Below are 20,736 nucleotides of genomic sequence, written 5' to 3'. Positions count from 1 at the left end.
GCCAGCCCCAGCACAGGGAAGGCCTCGGGCACAGGGGCAGAGCGCCGTGCTGGGAGCTGTGCCAGGGACAGCCCGAGGCACCAAAGGCACCTTGGCAGCAGCAGCTGCTTGCAGGGCATGGCCAGAAGCCTCCCTTGCAACCCAGCCTGGTGGCCAGCGCTGCAGAGCTGCTGCCTCAGGGCTCATTTCTGGCTGGGCTCTGAAAAGCCACTTCTGCTCCAGGAGCCTGACTGGGAAGCCATTGGCCCAGCACCTTGGGGACAAGATATTATCAACAAAACTCTTCATGCCAGCAGAGACAAGGCAGAGGCAGAGGAAAGGGGAGAGCCAGGCCCAGGGGACAGGGCTGCCATGGTGATGGCTGTGAGGTCACTGCCCTGCAGCAGCCTGGCTGCCCTCAGCAGACATTCTGGCCAGAAGAGTTGTGAGGACACCCAGCACATCCGAGAACCCACACAACAGGAATTCCATCCTTGGGGAGGGGAGGGGATTTCACTGGGTCAGGTTGCACACACTGCTTGATTTTGGAGCATTCCTGGGATGGGGAATACATCTCTCTGGAAAAACAGTGGCCATTTTGTGTCACTCTCATAATTATAATATATTTTGTCCTTCTAACAAATGTAAATCCACCCTCATTCAGTTTAAAGATACTGATCCTTGTTCTGTGAATGCAAGATTTTGGAAAAAATAACTTTGACTGTTTTTCCATTTTCACAGACTTCGTAGAGGACCCAAAAAACTCCCAAGATGGGTTTTGGAGGCCTCATCACACAACCAGCAGGTAGAGGCTGCAGGCTCTGGTCTCAGTGATATGGTGATTGAGGACAGAACAGGAGTAGCCTGGGAGGGATTGAAGGGTGTTTTCAGAGAGGATGTAGATTTTCTTCCTTGTATAAAACAGTGAGAGAAAGAAATAATGGCACCAAGGACAGCTGGGGAGGACCAGACTGGACACCAGGAGAAAGGAATTTCCCTCCCAGGGCAGGGCTGTGGTGCAACACATCCCCAGCAGAAGCCTGGAGCAGCCCAAGGCTTTGTGTGGCCAGGCAGGGGCAGCAGGAGGCAGAGCTGCCAGCAAAGGAAGGGCCAGCGAGGTGGGGCAGCCGGGGGTGACGACAGCCTGCAGGGACAGAGGTGCAGGGCAGGGACACCGTGGGACAGCCTGGGCTGCAGAGGGCTCAGGGATGTGCAGCAGCTGCAAGGCCCTGACAGAGCCAACCTGTGCAGCCCTTTGGCCATGGCTGCTGGCCCTGGGCCTGAGGCCACCAGGGGACAAGTGACCCTTGCAGCCCTGGGGCGTCAGTGCCTCCTTGTTCCTGCTCAGCAGCCTGGCAGGGGCCGCCCCATGGTCCTGCCCTTGGCACTGCACATCCCCACATGCCAGTGCCCATCCCGGGAAGAGCCCTGAGCAATGAGGGAGGGACAGGATCTGCCTTGCCAGGGGCTGGGGCTCAGGCCTCGGCCCTTTGCATTCCTGAAACACATCCAGGTTTGCTCAGCACCAGAGACACCTTCCCCTTGCTTGTCCCTTGCTGTCATCTCTGCTCCAGCATTATGCTCTACTTGGGGACACTTTCTCAGTCGTTTCCCTCAGTGGGACCCATTAAAAGTCCAAGAAACTTCAGTGTTTCAATCACACTTTGAGTTCTTGAGAAGTTTTTTGAGCACACTCTCTGGGAATGAGACTAATGAAAACAACAGCAGTCCCTGAGAGGGTCATTAAAGTCCTTGTGCTGTGTCTGTGCTGCTGAGCTGGGCTGGGCTCCTGGCACAGAGAGTGATCCTGGTAACCAAGCAGACCTTCAAAAGCACATTTCTCTTGCTGAGCAGCTCTTCTCCCAGCCCAGCAGGGCTGGGGCACTGCCTGCAGCCAGCCCGGGCACAGCACAGAGGCACAGAGAGCTTCAATCAGTCAGGGCTGGGAAGGGGCTGAGAAGTGCCTGGGGCAGAATCACTGCCAGCCCTTGGCACAGGAACCTCTGGCTGCAGGACAATGCAGCTGCAGCTCCTGGAGTGATCTGCTAAAGCTGGAACATCCCAATGCCCACAGACCCTGTGAGTACAACTCTGAGTGTTCTGGTGTAGGGTAGGTGAAATGCTCATGGTGTTCTGACATGCTGAGGGTTTCTGATCAGTCACAGAATATTTCCAAGACAAGGATATTGATAAAAATGAAGAAATTCCCAAAAAGTTTGTATTCAGTTTCCTACCATTGCAGAATGGCAGGGAGGGAGGAATAAATATCAGCAGTTGATTCTGTATTTTGAGAAGTGCCTGAGAAATCTGAACTGTTACTTTTAGTGATCAGTAGGTTCACAGGAGATCCCTAATGTGCTTGCAGCCACTCTGCCCATGGACAGCAGCAGCATCACCTTTGCTGGAGCCACCAGGCTCAGTCTGAGCTGTCCTTTCTCCAAGCTGCAAACAGAACCTGCCCCCAGCCAGTGCCCTGCAAACTGGCAGGGTTCTGTCAGGCCAAGGAGAGTGCACAGAGATTTGGGGTCTGGGAGTGCTGGCAGGGAGAGATGAGGCACAGGGAGACACCTGCAGGAGGAAAATCTCCAGGAAGCAGAGAGAAGATCAGGGAAGGAGAGAAAAGAAAACCCAGAAATGCTGAGGCAGGGAGAGTTTAGAGATGTCCAGAGGATCCCCTCCAGTGCAGCCCCTCCCTCTGCACAAGCCCCCTCCCTCCTGTGCCCCAGCCAAGCCTCTGCCCTCAGGGCCGGGGCTCCAAGGCGTGCAGCCCCTCCTGTGCAGGCAGAGCTGCAGCAGAGCCGTGGGGCAGCTCTGCAGCCCCGGGCCCAGTTCCCTCTGCAGAGCACAGGGCTGGGAGCAGCTGCCCGGCACTGGGGGCTCTGGCAGGGGGCACAGCTGGCTCAGGGTGACACAGCTGTCCCCAGTGCCCGGCTCTGGGCAATGCTGGCAGTGCAGCCAGGGAAGGAGCTGCACCTCCCTTCATCCAGTGCCATCAGAATGACACTTGGAAGTCTCCTTGAGATTTCAGTCCAAGCGGGGAGCTTCAAACATGTCCTAGAGCATCTCTAATTTATAAGATTGATGGGGAAAGGTAGAGGTGTTGTGACACTGAAAATGCTGTTGGGTGGGTGAAATGAGCAAAGTGAGTCCTTGGATCCAAATGTGGAGCTGAGCTGTTGTGGATCCATCTGCTCTCAGCCATGCCTGGTGACATTTTAGGGAAGCATGGGAACGTGATCATCCTCTAACTGAGAGTGGTTAAAGCCCAGAGAAATCTGAAGAGGTGAGAACGACAGGCCATCTCCCCTTACTCTCCACTTATCACTTTGCCTCACAGAAATTGCTTTGTTCACCCTGGGGGAAGCAGAAATGCTAAAGGTTTCTGATTCCAAGAACACCAGGAGAGACATGGGGGGAGCTTAAAAAGTAATCCGCAGGACTCTTGAACACAAAAATATGTCCATGTGTGTCATAGATAAAAGAGGTGTATGTGAAATGCCTTTGATTTTGGTTAAAGGCATCTCCTTTTTCTCTTCACTGTCCTTTCTCCATGAACAGGTGCCCATGTGCAGCCACAGCAAATGTCCAACAGCAGCTCCATCAGCCACTTCCTCCTGCTGGCACTGGCAGACACGCGGCAGCTGCAGCTCCTGCACTTCTGCCTCTTCCTGGGCATCTCCCTGGCTGCCCTCCTGGGCAACGGCCTCATCATCAGCGCCGTAGCCTGCGGCCACCACCTGCACATGCCCATGTTCTTCTTCCTGCTCAACCTGGCCCTCAGCGACCTGGGCTCCATCTGCACCACTGTCCCCAAAGCCATGCACAATTCCCTCTGGGACACCAGAAACATCTCCTACACAGGATGTGCAGCTCAGCTCTTTTTTTTGTGTGTTTTGCACTACCACAGAGTTTTATCTCCTGACCATCATGTGCTACGACCGCTACGTGTCCATCTGCAAACCCCTGCACTACGGGACCCTCCTGGGCAGCAGAGCTTGTGCCCACATGGCAGCAGCTGCCTGGGCCAGTGCCTTTCTCAATGCTCTCATGCACACAGCCAATACATTTTCCCTGCCCCTGTGCCATGGCAATGCCCTGGGCCAGTTCTTCTGTGAAATCCCACAGATCCTCAAGCTCTCCTGCTCATATTCTAAACTCAGGGAACTTGGGCTTCTTGCTGTTAGTATGTCTTTAGGAGTCGGATGTTTTCTGTTCATTGTTTTCTCCTATGTGCAGATCTTCAGGGCTGTGCTGAGGATCCCCTCTGAGCAGGGACAGCACAAAGCCTTTTCCACCTGCCTCCCTCACCTGGCTGTGCTCTCCCTGTTTATCAGCACTGTAATGTTTGCCTACCTGAAGCCCCCCTCGATGTCCTCCCCATCCCTGGATCTGGCCCTGTCAGTTCTGTACTCGGTGGTGCCTCCAGCCCTGAACCCCCTCATCTACAGCCTGAGGAACCAGGAGCTCAAGGCTGCAGTGTGGAGACTGATGACTTTGCCATTTCAGAAACATTAAACTGCTGGACATTTTTTTCAAATCATGTATAATAAAAGTTGTCTTTGATATTTCTTGTTGGCTTCATTTTGCAGATTCTTATTATTTGTTTTAGTTTTTTCATCTTGTCCACAATAAATGAAATTTTTTGAGCCATTTCTCATTTTGTTTCTCTCACTCTTCCCTGTGGCCACAGATTGTTTCAATGAGGGGTTGCGCTCTTGGTGGGTTTCAAGATACTAAAGGATCTGTCAGCAAAGTTTTCTGCAGAGATGCCCTTTTGCTGCATTCTCTGGAGCTGCAGCAGCAATGTCTGTGTGCAGAGCTGGGGCAGATCAGTGCTGGCACAGCACCTCTGGTCCTGCTGGCCACACCATTCCTGATCCAGGTCAGGAGCCATTGGCCTTCTTGGCTACCTGGGCACACTGCTGGCTCATGTCCAGCCTGCTGTCCATCAGTCCCTGCAGGTCCCTTTCTGCCTGGCTGCTGTCCAGCCCCTCTGTCCCCAGCCTGTAGCGCTGCAGGGGTTGTTGTGGCCAAAGTGCACTACCCAGCACTTGGACTTGTTAAACCTCACCTTGTGTGATTTGGGCCCTGGATCCAGCCTGTCCAGGTCCCTGTGCAGAGCCCTCCTACCCTCCAGCAGATCTACACTCACACCCAGCTTGGTGTCATCTGCAAAGCTGTCCTTGGTTCCATGGGCCCCTCAGTGTCACAATGTCCCTTTGGTTACACCAGGCCCTGCACTGTCACACTGGTCTCCTTGGTTCTGTGGAGCTCCAAAATTTGACAATGGACTCCTTGGCTCCATGGGGTTCACAGTGTCACAATGTTCTTGTTGGTGCCACAGTTTCACAGTGGCCCCTTGTTTCCATGGGGCCCCAGGGTGTCACAAAGGCCCCATGGTCACATGAGGTTCCACACTGTCACAATGCTCTCTGTGCTTCTACAAGCCCCTTCAGTGTCACAATATCCCCTTGGTTCCACTGGGCCCTGGACTCTCCCAATGCTCTCCTTGGTTTGGCAGTGTCACAGTGGTGAAACCCCTCGGTCACACGAGGCCCCGCAGTGTCACCATGGCCTCTGTGGTTCCACCAGGACCCAGTGTCACGGGGACTCCCTGGTTCCATTTGGCCCCAGAGCACCCAATGGAGCCCTGGTTCTATGGGGCTGCACAGTGTCACCATGGTCCTCTTAGTTCCACGAGGCCCTGCAGGGTCACAATGGCCCCAGAGTGTCCCAATCATCACAGAATGACAGAATCAAACTGACTGGAAAAGACCTTTGGGATCATCAAGTCCAACCAATGCCCTAATACCGCCTTGTCACCCAGACCATGCCACTGAGTGCCACTGGAGAGGGACAGTGACTCTGCCACCTCCCCCCTGGCCTGCCCATTCCAATGCCCACTCACCCTTTCTGTGAAGAACTTCTTCCTCTTGTCCAGCCTAAACCTCCTCTGGTGCAGCTGGAGGCTGTGTCTTCTTGTCCTGGCCTCAGGCAGATCCACACTCACACCCAGCTTGGTGTCACCTGCAAATTTGGGGATGGTGGGCTCGATCCCCTCCCCCAGATCATCGGTGAAGATGTTAAACAGGACTGGGCCCAACACAGATCCCTGGGGACAGCGCCAGGGACTGGACACCAGCTGGGTGCAGCACCATCCCCACCCCTCTCTGGGCCCAGCCTCCAGCCAGCTCTTCCATCTCCCAGCCAGGAGGGAACCTGCCCAAGCCGTGGGCGGCAGCTTTTCCAAGGAATGCTGTCACAGACAGTGTCCAAGGCTTTGCTGAAGTCCAGATGGACACATCCACAGCCTTTCCCACATCCACAGGTGGGTCACCTGGTTATAAAAGGAGATCAGGTTGCTCAGGCAGGACCTGCCCCTCTTAAATCCACGCTGGTTGGCTGTGATCCATTGGCCATCCTGTGGGTGCCCTGTGGTGGCTCTCAAGGTGATCTGTTCCATAACCTTGCCGGGCACCGAGCTCAGGCTGACAGGCCTGGAGCTCCCCAGATCCTCCTTCCAGCCCTTCTTGGGGATGGGCTCACACTGGCACCTCCAGTGCTCTGGGACCTCCCTGGTGAGCCAGGACTGATGGCAAATGATGGGGAGCAGCTTGGGGAGCTCATCCACCAGCTCCCTCATCCCCCTAGGATGGATCCCATCCCATCCCATCCACCTGTGAGCATCTGAGTGGCTCAGCAGGTCAGCAGCTGCTTCCTCCTGGATTACAGGGGCCTGTTCTGCTCCCTGTGCCCATCTACCAGCTCAGGAGAACTCTTGTCCTGAGGACAACCTGTCCAAATATTGAAAACTGAGACAAACAAGGTCTTAAGTAGCTCAACCTTTTCCTTATCTTTAGTTACTCTATTTTCCAATGCATCCAAAAAAGGGTAGAGGTTCTCCTTATTCCACGTTTTCTTATGAATTTATTCATAGACACACTTTTTATTATTTTTCACAGAAGTGGCCAGGTTAATCTCTTATTGAGATTTTACCTCTTTCCTTTATTTTCCTGCATGACCTAACAACATTCTTAAACAATTCCTAAGCTGCCTGATCTTCTGTCATAAGTTAATGCACCTTCTTCCTTCCCTTGAGTTCCCACAAAAGCTCCATGGGCAACCAGGACAGTCATTTTCCTCACCACCTCATCTTTTGCCACACTAGGACAGGCTGCTCCTTCCCCCTTAAGATTACTGTCTTGAACTGTGTCCATCCTCCCTGGACCCCTTGGTTTTTAAGGGTTGTTTCCCATTAAAAAAATCAGTACCTGATTTGGTACTCCCCAAATCTGCATCCTAAGTAGGCCAAAGTCTGCCCTTCCTCATTCCAGTGTGGAAGTTTTGTTGATGCCCCTCCTTCTTTCACAGATCATTGAAAACTTGATTATTTTATGGTCACTGTTCCCCAGGCAGCCTCCGACCCCCACATCTGCCACCAGCCCTTCTCTGTTTGTGAGCATCAGCAGACAGAGCTTTCCTTGGGAGTGGAGTGTTACCAAAAATTCGCTAAAACAGAAAACTCCTTAACACCAGTGCAGCATTAAGAAGCAGCATTCTTTATTCAGGGGGATGCACGGGGGATAGCTCCTCCCAAATCCGAGCATGCTGAGTACAGGAAAGTTTCTGTTCATCTTCTGTACATACACATATTAATTGATTGTGCTGGACTAAACTCACATCTGATAATCATTTCCCCAGACTCATTAACATATTTCCCCTCCCCTTTACCCATGTGTCCTTCTGTCCTGGGGGTCTCTCTGGTGGTCCCTGGTGGTCGTGAACCCCAATGTTCCCATGGGCCTGGCTGAGCTGGCAGGACACTGAGGCTGGTGAACTTCCAGTTCCCCTTGTCCCACAATGGGCATTGTGTGGTCTCCTTAGGCCTTGGGTTTTGGAGAACAAGCTCCAGGTGTCAGCTCACCTGCTGGAGACAATTTATCATCTGGTTACATGAGGTCAAAGAGTGGGCTATGACATCACATGAGTGATCTGTGACAGAATGGTCCATGACATCACAGAGTGGTTAATGTGGTGTCATCAAGAAGTTATGACATCATAGGCCATCTCTGTGACATCACAGAGCAGGCTTAGAGATCACAGGACAGAGCTCTGAAATTGCAGAGCAGACTGTGACATCACAGAGTTGTCTATGACATCAGAGACCAGCTGTGTGACATTACAGAATGGGCTGTGACATCCCAGAGAGGCTCTGTGACATCCCAGAGGGGCTGTGTGACATCCCAGAGGGGCTGTATGACATCCCAGGAGGGCTCTGTGAGGTCACTGGGTTGGTCACTCCGTCCCAGCTCCCCCTCACAGTTTCTCCCAACAAGTCCAATGCTGTTCATGCCCAGCAGGGTCCCTGTCCCCTGATATCCCCCCGGTCCCCCTGGAGCCACAGCCTCCACCAAATTATGTTCCACAGGATCTACCAAAGAGCCTGACATGGGGACAAGGGGCCAGGGCTGTGTGACCAGGACATCAAGGACGTGGATTATCCAGGTGCCTGTGGCCTGGGTTGGGTTCCCCAGGGCAGGAAAGATGTCTGGCAGCTGGAGCAGGCTTAGGGAAGGGCCTCCAAGGTGGGGCTGGAGCCCTCGGGCTGTGTACAGAGGCTGAGGGACCTGGGCTTGTCCAGCCCAGAGCAGGGAAGGCTGAGGGGCTCCTCATCCCAGCCTGGCAGTGCCAGCGAGGAGGGGATGGAGAACACAGAGCCAGGCTCTTCACCGGTGGCCTGGTGGGAGACAAAAGCCAATGGGTGTAAGGGGAAAGAGGGGAGATCAGCCAGGCCAGGAGGAGATGAAATGAGTCAGGCTGATTTCAGCATTTCCTCAGCACCAAAAGCAGCCTGACCTCCCTTCTCCATCCACCACTGACAGCTTTGCACATCAGGAATTATTTGAGCTGTTTTTCCCCCACTTCAGCATGAGCATCCTGATACAAGAACCTAACTGTGTTTATATCTATCACAGAACCACATTTGTCAGAAATTCATTCTAGCATGAAAATCACTTGTGGATGGTGGACTCATCAGACACTGCTGAGATAATGCACATAGTTCAACCATGGTCTGTTGGCCATGAAGAGAAACTTTCTGTGCCTCTGAGTCTCACCAGTTCCTGACCCCCAAAGGACACAAACCTGATGAGTTGTGGTTCCCACTCCAGTGGTGGCACTGGGCCCTCCTTCCATCCCCAGAGCAGAGCTCCCTTGTCCCAGAAAGTCCCTGGCAATGCAGGGATGAAGGAAACAGGCTGTGGGGATCAGGGGCAGGGCACGGCCAGGGATTTGGGGTGGTTGTGAGCCCAGGGCAGGACCTGGCCCTTGGCCTTGGTGAACCTCATCCCATTGTCCTGGGCCCATGGCTCCAGCCTGTCCAGATCCCTCTGCAGAGCTTCCTGCCCTCCAGCACAGCCACACTCCCACCCAGCCTGGGCTCACCTGGAACTGCCTGAGGGTGCCCTCGATGGCCTCGTCCAGATCAGCAATAAAGAGATTTCACTGACCTGGCCCCAGTCCTGAGCCCTGGGGACACCCCTGGATGTGACGCCATTCCTCAGCTGCTCTGAGTGCCAGGGGGTGGATGGGGGAAATGGTGGGGAGGGGTAGGGACAAACTGTTATTGATTGTCAGTCATGAAGGGTCTTGAGTTTCATATATGTTCAGACAGCGTTAAAAGGTGCTGGGGCTAAATATAAATTGGACATTGCTGATATCAGTCTATTAACAGGAAAATAACAATTCTCTCTGCCCTGTTTTCAATATAGTATATTCCCTTTGTATACATTTCTGAAATCTGTCTAATTAACCACTGAAGAATTGAGGACTTGAATTATTCCCATGGGTTTTTCATTGTTATGGCACTTTGAACAAATGTTTAGAAGCCTTTTGTCACTGAATTCCTGAACTGAAGAGCTCAAGAAAGAAGAGGCCTCTGGAGCAGTAAAATTCATCATCAACCCCCAAGGGGCTGAGGATCCATCCCCATCAGAGCAGCAATGAGCAGAAATGGGCACAGCTCTGTGGCTGCCCCAGCTCTGCGATGGGCCCTGGGCCTGGAGCAGGAGCAGCTCTGGAGGGCCCCAGGGCCGGGGCTCTTGTGCTGGCCTGGGCAGATGGGATGGCAGGAGGGGCTGCAGAGCTCGCAGCACCTCAGGCAGAGGGGAGCAGGGCAGCCAGGGAGCTCCTTTGGCCTTGGCCAAGCCCCTTCCCCCATGGTGGGGCTGAGTCCTGGCTGAGCTGCAGCTGCTGCTGTGCCCTTGGCAGGGGCTGAGGCCGTGGGGCAGTGCCCAGAGCAGCCTGGGCTGAGCAGAGCTGTGGGGCCAGAGCCGGCTGGGCTGTGCTGGGGAGAGGCCCTTGGTGCTGCCCAGAGCTCAGGGCAGCTGGCAGAGCTGGCAGGGAGCTGGGCTGGGCTGGGAGAGCCTGGCACAGAAACCATTAGTGTCCATGGCTGTGCTGGAGACCAAGGCTGGAGCAGGGAAATGCAGGGCTGATGCGCCATGGGGAGGGCATGGAATTCCAACACACACCTCAGCTTTCTGATGGTCCCGGCACTGTGCTGAGCCCTGTTCCAGAATGGAGCAGAGCAGATGTTGATGGCACAGGAGCCCTGCGGGGCTGGCAGGGACCTGCAGCTTGCAAGGTGCTCTGCTCTCCCTCAGCTCCTCTCTGAGAGATCCAGTCCCAGCTCAGCACCTCAGGGCACAAGTGGCACTGCCTGGTCATGGGCACACAGCTGATGTCTGCCTGGAAAAGCGCCACAGATGTTATTACTTGTACATTTCATATTACAAATGGTTATTTTTTTTTTTTTCTGGGTCACTTGAGAATGGTTAAGAAATGGCAAAGTTTTCCCACAAGGATCAGGAATTTCCTGGAAGTGTACTGATGGCATGAGGAGAAATACTGATCTTGCCTTCTATTTGCATCACCAATATTCAATTTATTATATCGCCTCCCTCTTCCTTCAGGATTTTCCAAGTCTTCTGTTGAAATGGGTATGTCTAAGGACATCTCTTCACTAGACCAACTGGATCTATGTCCTTCCTGGTGCTCCCAGATTTCCTCATCTAGGTGCTCTCGGGTCATTCAAGTGCCTCTCCACTGACTGGTTTCATGCTTTGAGCTTCAGGGAGTTGTCCACTCTTTCTAAAGTTCAAATAAATATCACATTAGTCAACATTGTAATTGTGTTTTTGTCCATCACAGAATTGCCTTTTCTTATGTCTTTGTCTAAAACTGTCCCTGTATAGAAATCCCTTGGGGACGGGGAACATGTCAGATGCTGCTGGGACATCCCAGAGAGCTGAGGGAAGAGCTGTGATGATTATTAAATTGTTCAAATGTTCAACTTGTGTTAGCTGACAAGAAACCTTTCTGTGCCTCTGAGTGTCACCAGTCCCTGAGCCCAAAGGTCACAAACCTGATGATTTGTGGCTCCCACTGCAGGGGCTGCACTTGGACCTTGGCTCTGCACAGGAGAGCTCTTCATCCACTTTCCCTCTTTTCCACTCTCTGGGCATGGAGGGAGCTCCTGCCTTCAGCCTGTGACTCGTGTGTGCAAAGAGTAAATCTGGGCAAAATTGGGGCAGGGAGGGTTTAGGGGGACTTTGGGATCTGTGCTGGGCACAGAAGGTGTTTTCCATTGCTCTGAGACTGTCTGCTGTGCACAGTGGATTTAATATCCAGCAGAGGAATGACTTTTGCATTGGATGGAGCTGTGCCTTCCCTTGGCTTTGTTGGCTGGCAATAAATGAACATCCCTCTGTGTCTGGGGCAGCTCCTTCTCCAAGGAAAGCAGGTGGGAGTTGGAGCCAAGGAGCTGAAACCTGCAGGTGCAGCCTGGGCTGGAGGGAGCTCAGATTTGCACAGACTGCTCTGAGTGCCAGGGCTTGGATGGGGGAAATGGTGGGGTGGGGGTAGGGACAGAGTCTGATGGATTGTCAGCCATAAAGGCTCTTGATTTTCATATCTATTCAAACTGCATGAGGAGGTACTTGGATTCAGTGTCAATTGGAGATTGCACATATCAATGTATTAACTAAAAAATCAAAACGGGACCTAAAAATGGTTTCTCTCTCCCTGTGTAAATAAAATTCATTCATTTCAACTACACTAATGGAATCCTCCTAACCAACCACAAAGGATTTGAAAGCTTAAATCAAATTATTTCCAGAGGCTTAGCTTGTTAAGGTGTTCTGAATGTTAATGAGCCCTGGGGCACTGAATTCCTGAAATGAATTCCTGAAGGCTGAAGAAGCCTCTGGAGCAGTAAAATTCAGCAGCAGCCTCCAAGTTGCTGAGGATGTCAGCAGCCCCCACTGAGGCCATCCCTGCCCAGAGGCCCTGGGGGAATGGGCAGACAAGGAGAGCGTCCCTGGGGCTGGGGCAGCAGAACTCAGAGGCACCAGCGGCTCCAGCTGGGAAATGGAGTGTGGGATGGGGCTGTGAAAGCCCTGCCTGGGCTGTGCCAAGCAGGACACACAAGCCCTGACCCTCATCCACTAAAAAACTCTCTCAAGGAGACATTTAAAAGTAATTAAAATGGGTTGTGTCCTCTGAGTTGGATGCACTGGAGAAATACCAAAAAGAGTTTCTCAGGAGCTCAAAACAAACACCAAAGCAGCCTTTACTGGCAACTTTAGGAAATCATAGAAACTTTGGCAAAAGGTTTAAAATTATATTCAGTGAACAAAAAAATAGTTTTCAATGCATTAACTTGGCCCATTCAACTTCACAATCTCTAAGCCTGTTCAATTTTAAGTTAATCAACATCTGCAAGAGGACTGAAATAGAACAAGATAGAGAAAGACAAAAAAGATACAGAGAAGCACACACACAGCTACCAACTCCTGGATTGCAGTGGTGCTCAGATGGAAATTCCAAGAGGAGGTAGGGTTAAGGTGTGTGCTTGCCTTGTGGTCAGCCTTAAATACCCCTTGGTGTTCCTGGGCCTTTCCCCCAGGTGGGACCTGGGGTCATTTGGTCTCTCAGGAGCTGGGCTGGGGCTCCAGAGGTGGCTGTGGAACGTTGCCTGTGCTGTGCCAGGGACTGGCAGACACTGCTGGGCTGGGATAGAGGCTCTGGGGGCATTGGGGTTCCAGGGCAAGGCTGGGCTGAGGTTCCAGGGCAGGGCAAGGCTGGACCTGCCTCTTCCTCCAGCACACATGAAATGTTTCCAGCCAACAATCTCCCCCAGTCTGTCACAATAGGCCATGTTGGAGGTGGAACCCAAATTTGGCCATGAGCACTTGGAAAATGACAGTTCTTTTCCATAGGAAGGAAAGCAGGGAGCCCAAGTGTTTCAGCAGCAGATGAGAAGAGACCCCCCACATGCCAAGGTCAGCTGGACCACTCAGGTGGTCCCCAGGAGGCAAAGCCAGACCTCTTTCACGTTCCCTTGGTTTTATGGTGCCCCATAGTGTCACAGTGGCACCTTGGATCCACAGGGCCCTGCAATGTCCTAACAGGGCCTAGATTCCATTGGCTCCAGCAGTGTCACAATAGCCCTTGGTTCGATGGGCTTCCGCAGTGTGGCAATGGCCCCTAGGTTCCAGCAGGCCCTGCAGTGTCCCAATGGTCCCAACGATTCCATGGGGCCCTGCAGTGTCCCAAAGTTCTCCATGGTTCCCCAGGCCCCACACTGACACATCACTCCTCTGCTCCATGATCACTGCAGTGTCACAATGGACCTCTGGACCCTGGGGCTTTGCTGTGTCACAAAGGTCTCCCGATCTCCCCTGGCTCCACAGTGTCACAATAGACCACTGATGACAGGAGGCCCCTCTGTGTCACTCTGGAGCTTTGGTTCCATGCAGCCCTGTCCTAGATTGCAAGGCAAGATGCATTCCATTGCCATCTGCTAGAGGTGTGGCAGTTATCTTCCCTTAATTGGGCAGTTTTCTTTATCTCTTCCACAAACCAATCCTCCCTCCAGGGAGACATCAGCTGTTAATGGGCTACTGAATGCCACTCCATGACTGAGAAAAGTGACAGCATCCCATTGTGAGATGCTCTGCCCAGAGGGAGGAGCCAAGCATTCCTACCTGCATATATAGTCTTGAGACTCTGGCCTTCCAGCACAGCTTTTTCTGTGATAGGTTTTCTGAGGAGAACAGCTGCCTCTTCCACTGCCTCTTCAAAGGAAGACTACACCCTTTTTCAACAGTATCACTGCTCCAACAGAACCACACCTTACACTCCAGGAGGGTTACAGCCATAATTCCCAGTTGGACTGTGGTCAACACCCTGACCCAGAGGGTGTCAGGTTGTATTCTGACTCTGTCAGTGTTGTTTTGGTTCACTGCATTGTTTATCTTTTTTTTTTTTTTCCCTAATAAAAAACTGTTATTCCTGCTCCCATATTTTTGCCTGAGAGCCCACTTAGTTTCAAATTTATAACAATTCGGAGGGAGGGGGTCTACATTTTTTTTCCCATTACAGTGGAGGCTCCTGCTTTCCTTAGCAGACACCTGTCTTTCCAAACCAAAGAAAGCCCTGCAGTATAACAATGAACCTTTGGCTTGATGGGGTTCCATCATGTCACAATGGCCCCTACGTTCCATGCTGCCCTGTGGTGCCACAATGATCTTCTTTGGTTGCCCAGTGTCACAATGGAGCACTGATGACACGAGGCCCCACAATTTCACAATGGACCTTTGGTTCCACAGCCCTGCAGTGCCACAAAGGCCTCTTGGTTTCACGAGGCCCCACAGTGTCACAATGGTCCTCTTGGTTCTGTGGGGACCCCCAGGGTCACAATGGTCTCACTGGTGCCGTGAGGACTCCCAGTGTCACAATGCTTTGCTTATTCCATGGGGCCTCATAGTGTCCCAATGGTCTCCATGATCCCATGAGTCCCCTCAGTGTCACAATGGCCTCCATAGTTCCCTGGTGCCCCACAGTGTCACACTGGTCCTTTGGTCTCACAGGGCCCCACAGTATCACAATGTCCACAGTGGCAGTGGATTGGAGGATGTAATTGCTACTTCTCTAACTTCACTGGTTAAACTAACAGTCCAGCATTTCTCCCTTCTTATAAAGAAGAATGTACAGCAATTATTATTTACATGAACAGTGCATGAGAAGTCTCGTAGAAATATGTAAAAATTAGGAGGCAGATAAAATTTTAAGGTAACTTTAAAACATTTAAAAGAGCATGTTGATATTACACTGCCTTCCTGTGATATCGCACATGCCTGTGATGTCTCACAGCCTCCTGAGATGTCACAAGGACATTTCTGTGATGTCACACCTCTTCTGATGTCACACTGACATTTCTGTGATGTCACACTGATATCTCTGTGATGTCACACAGCTCTCTGTGATGCCACACAGACATCTCTGTGTTGTCACACTGCCCCTGTGATGTCACATTCACCCTGCAATGTCACAGTCAGTTCTGTGATGTCGCAGCCTGCTGCATGATGTCACACAGCCCCTGAGGTGTCACACAGCATCCTGTGATGACACATGGACATTTCTGTGATGTCACACAACCTCCTGTGATATCACACGGAGTCCTGTGATGACACACTGTTCCTTTGATGTCATACAGCTCTCCGTGATGTCACACAGACATTTATGTGACATCATATTGCCCCTGTGATGTCACACAGCTTCATGTGATGTCACACAGCCCCTGTCATATCATACTGTTGCACTAAACCACAAAATAACTCACATACTCATATGAAGATTAAAAGAGTAAAAGGAAGTAACAATTATTTTTTATTTTTGTACTATATGAAATTTAAAAGCGGCAATGGATTAGAGGATGTAATTGCTACTTCTCTAATTTCACTATTTAAACTAACAGTCCAGCAATTCTCTCTTCTTATAAAGAAGAATGTACGGCAATTAGTATTTACATGAACAGTGTATGAGAAATCTAGAAGACATATATACCATTAGGAGGCATAGAAAACCTTAAAAATAACTTTAAAGCATTTAAAAGAGCATGGTGATATTACACAGCCTTCCTGTGACATCACACAGCCCCTGAGATGTCACACACTCCTGTGATGTCAGACAAACATATCTGTGATGTCACACCCCCATGACATCACACAGCCATCTCTGTCATGTCATACTGTCCCTGTGATGTCACACTGACATCTCTGTGATGTCACACAGACATCTCTGCGATTTCATAAGGACATTTTTTGTGATGTCACACTGTTCCTTTGATGTCACACAGCTCTCTGTGATGTCACACAGACATCTCTGTGATGTCACACAGCCTCTGTGATGTCATAGATCCAGCTCTATGATGTCACCCTGTGATGCCATACAGCAGTGCTGTGATGTCACAGAAGACTCCATGATGTCACAGTAACCCTGCAATGACACAGCCTGCTCTATGATGTCACACAGCCACCTGGTGATGTCACAACCCTCTCTCTGATGCCACAGAGCCACCCTCGATGATGGCAGAGTCTGATCTATGGCCTCACACCATATTCTGTGACATCACAGCCAGCTCTGTGATGTCACAATTGCCTCAGTGATGTCACAAAACCCTCAAGACCTCAGTTACATTGAAACTCCGAAGTTCTTGTACTTTGAAAATATCCCTGTCAGGAACAGGACTGAGAAAGTGTTCCCAGGTTCCAGTCAGAGCAGAACACTGGAGGCACTGGTGACAGCTGGGGACAAGCAAGGGAAAGGTGTCTCTGGTGCTGAGCAAACCTGGATGTGTTTCAGGAATGCAAAGGGCCCAGGCCTGAGCCCCAGCCCCTGGCAAGGCAGATCCTGTCCCTCCCTCATTGCTCAGGGCTCTTCCCGGGATGGGCACTGGCATGTGGGGATGTGCAGCGCCAAGGGCAGGACCATGGGGCGGCCCCTGCCAGGCTGCTGAGCAGGGACAAGGAGGCACTGAGGCCCCAGGGCTGCAAGGGTCACTTGTCCCCTGGTGGCCTCAGGCCCAGGGCCAGCAGCCATGGCCAAAGGGCTGCACAGGTTGGCTCTGTCAGGGCCTTGCAGCTGCTGCACATCCCTGAGCCCTCTGCAGCCCAGGCTGTCCCACGGTGTCCCTGCCCTGCGCCTCTGTCCCTGCAGGCTGTCGTCACCCCCGGCTGCCCCACCTCGCTGGCCCTTCCTTTGCTGGCAGCTCTGCCTCCTGCTGCCCCTGCCTGGCCACACAAAGCCTTGGGCTGCTCCAGGCTCCTTCTGGAGTTGTGTTGCACCACAGCCCTGCCCTGGGAGGGAAATTCCTTTCTCCTGCTGTCCGGTCTGGGCCTCTCCAGCTGCCCTTGGCATTAATTCTTTCTTGCTCTGGCTGTTCTCTGCTATGTCAGAAGGATCCACCATCTCTGCAATCACCCTTCAATCCTTCCCAGGGCTCTCCTCTGCTCTCCTCTGTCTCCACCCCACTGAGCACAGAGCTCCTTTGTCCCTGTAGAGTGGTCAAGTGCCTGAGGCCAAGAGCGCCTGGACAAGAGGGACAGTTCTTTTCTATAGGAAGGAAACCACAGAGCCCCAGGGCTTTGAAGGCTGATGTGAAGCTGTCACCAGAGGCCAAGGCAAGTCTGACCTGTCTGTACCTGCAGCTTCTGTCTGAAAGCAGCCTTCGGATATATGGGGAGTTTTAGGGTTGGAATTCCATTTCAGCTGTGGGTTCCTGGACTGGAATGACAGTTCTCTCATGGGAAGGAAAGGGTGGAGTCCCAGTGTTTCAAAGGCTGATTAGAGGCAGCCCCAAGGAGGGCAAGGCAGCCAGACCTGCCAGCCAGACCTGGGTTCAGGGAAGAATTCTTGGATAGATATAATCTGGGAGGCCAAATCCCACTTTTGACTATGGGCATTGGGACAAGAAGGACAGTTGTGTTCCATACAAAGGAAAGTACACAGCCCCAGTGTTTGAAATGCATATGAGACCTGGCCCAGGGAACCTAGACAGTCCTGGCAGGTTTTGTCTGGGAGCTGTCCATGATATAAGGAATTTTGGAGGTGGATTCTCAATTTTGGCCATGAAAGATATTTTTTTTCCATGGGAAGAAAAGGCACAGCCCCCAGTGTTTTGAAGGCAGATGAGAGGTGGCCCCAAAGAGGCCAAGGCCAGCCCAGAGCTGTCTGTCCTGGCAGCTTTCACATGGGAATAATCCTTGGATATAATCAAATTTAGAGGAATAATCCTAATTTCAGCCATGAACCCCTGGAGGAGAAGGACAGTTCTTCCCACAGGAAGGAAAGCATGGAACTCTAGGGTTTCAGGGACAGATGAGAAACAACCCTCAACACACCAAGGTCACTTGGACCAGTCATGCAACCCCCGGAGGCCCAGCCAGCCAGACCTGTTCCATGTTCTTGGATCCTTGGGGCCCTGCAGCATCACAATTTCCCCTTGGTTACATGAAGGCCTGTAGGATCGCAACAGATATTTGTTTCCATGAGGCCCAGTGATATCACAATGGTCTCCTTGGCTCCACAGTGGCACAATGGCCGCTTGCTTCCATGAGGCCTTGCAGTGTCAAAATGGTTTCCTTGTTTCCATGGGAAAATGCCACAATGGCCCCTTGGTTACATGAGGTCACAGAGTCTCAAAATGGCCCCTTGGTTCTGTTGGGTTCCCCAAGGTCACAATGGCCCCTTGCTTCCACCAGGCCTGGATGTATTTACACTGGCCTCTTGCTTCCATGGGGAAGCAGTGTCACAATGGCCCCTTGCTTCCATGAGACCTGGCAGTGTCACAGTGGTTGCCTTGGTTCTGTGAGGCCCTGTGGTGTCACAATGGCCCCTGGGTTCTATGGGGACGCGGAGTGTCAGAATGGTTTCATTGGTTCCATTGAGCCCCGCAGTGTCACAATGGCCTCATTGGTTCCACAGTGTCACACTGGCACCTTGGTTCCGTGAAGCCCTGCAGTACGGAATGGATCCTTGGTTCCATTGGGCTCCTCACTGTTACACAAGTCCTCAGTGCCACGGAGTCCTGCAGGGTCACAGAGCTCTCCTGGGTTCCATGGTGCCACACAGGGTCTCAAGGGCCCCTCAGTTCTACAAGGCCCCACAGTGTCACAAGGCCCCCTGCTCCCATGAGGCTGGGCCATGTCACAATGGTCTCATTGGTTCCATGAGGCCCTGCAGTTCCATGGTGTCCCTTGAAGTGTCACCATAGTCTCAGCAGGTTCCCCCACGCTTCACAATGGCCTCCTTGGTACCATGATGCCCCATAGTGTAACAATGGTGTCCTTGGTTCCACAATCAGAATGACCCCGTGGTCTCATGGAGACCCACAGCCCCTTATAGAGCCCCATGGCCCTTTATGGAGCCCCATGGCCCCTTATGGAGCCCCACGGCCCCTTATGGAGCCCCACATTGTCACTGTGATCCCCTTGATTCCATGAGGCCATGCCATGCTACAATGACCCTTTGGTTATACAAGTCACCGCAGTGTCACAATGGCCCCTTTGGTTCCAGTGAGTCCTGAAATGTCATAATTTTTGGAGAATGGTTGTTGGAACAAGGCCATGATTCTATGGAATACTTGTTTCAAAAAACCTCTGTTTAAGACCCCAGAATCAGGCTGTGTCTGACCCGGGAACAGAGCTTGGGAACCAGGCTCTGTGTCTAGGCCTGGGAAACCACTTTCTGTACAAGGTCTAGGAATGAGATAATAAGGCCAGGCATAGCCTTGAAGATATGCTTGTACAAGAACAGGCTGTAAGACAAGATATGTTCAACAAAGATGAAATGTCCTTGGAAGACATGACTTAGAGATGAGAACTTAGCTTGAGAAACCTTTCCCTTCCTTTTAATAATCTGTATTGGGACAAATTTCCATGGTTTTTTTTTGGAACCTGCCAGCATCTGAGCTGGAGCTGTGTTGGAACTGATTAAATTTGGAATTGCCAGAGAATTGCTTCTGTTGTTGGTCTATTAATGTTTTGGATTTATTTGTGTTTCCATCAGAAATGACTTGTGGGAAGAGCAAATCTTCCTCAAGGCATTTTATGTAGGGTTAAATTTGATTTCTGCTGAGTTTGTTTTGTCCAGTGTCCAGGGGATGCTCAAGGGGTCTCTGGTTTTGGTTTGGCCCTAATTTACTCCTGATTTGTCTTTATCACTTAAAAACACCTGAAAAATGACTAAAAAGAGTATTGACCAGAGATGTCAAAAGTCCCACCATTTAAGAGGTATTTGAGGTGGAATTTACTGTTTGGGAACATATTCTGGAGGATTTGTGGGTTCTTGGGGGACATCTGGTAGCATTCTCCATATCTTTGCACTCCAAAACCCAAGGTGGATTGGTCTGTCACTTCAAAGTGACTCAATCCTACCTCAAAACGGCTGGTTCCCATCTCAGTCCCATGCCAAAATTGCTTAATTTCTCAGCCCCCAAAATGGGATGGGGTTGGAAGGTGATCGGGAGAAGTGAGATCCAAATTTGAGGTTGTGGGGTCAGGATTGTGTGGGGCTGGGTGGTGTGATTTATTTTTATAATAAATAAAACTATCAGAATTACTGATTTCTGTCCCATTCATTTTCTGTCAGTTCTGATTTGATTTTCAGAGTGCCGCCTTCTCAGCTGATTGTGTTTGTGTTCTCCTGTCCCAGACTGAAAAGCAAGATGTGTTCTATTTGCCATCTGTATGACAGTTGTCCTGTGTTAAGTGGGCAGTTTTTCCTTATCTCTTCCACAATCAATCCTCCCTCAGGGGAGATATCTGCTGATAATGGGCTATTGAATGTCACTGCATGACTGATAAGAACTGTAACATCCCATTGTGAGATGTTCCTCCCAGAGGGAGGAGCCAA

The sequence above is a fragment of the Lonchura striata genome, chromosome 10 (genome assembly GCF_050655825.1).
Source record: "Lonchura striata isolate lonStrDom1 chromosome 10, ASM5065582v1, whole genome shotgun sequence".
In the NCBI taxonomy this organism is placed as follows: Eukaryota; Metazoa; Chordata; class Aves; order Passeriformes; family Estrildidae; genus Lonchura; species Lonchura striata.
This window is presented reverse-complemented; position numbering follows the sequence as displayed.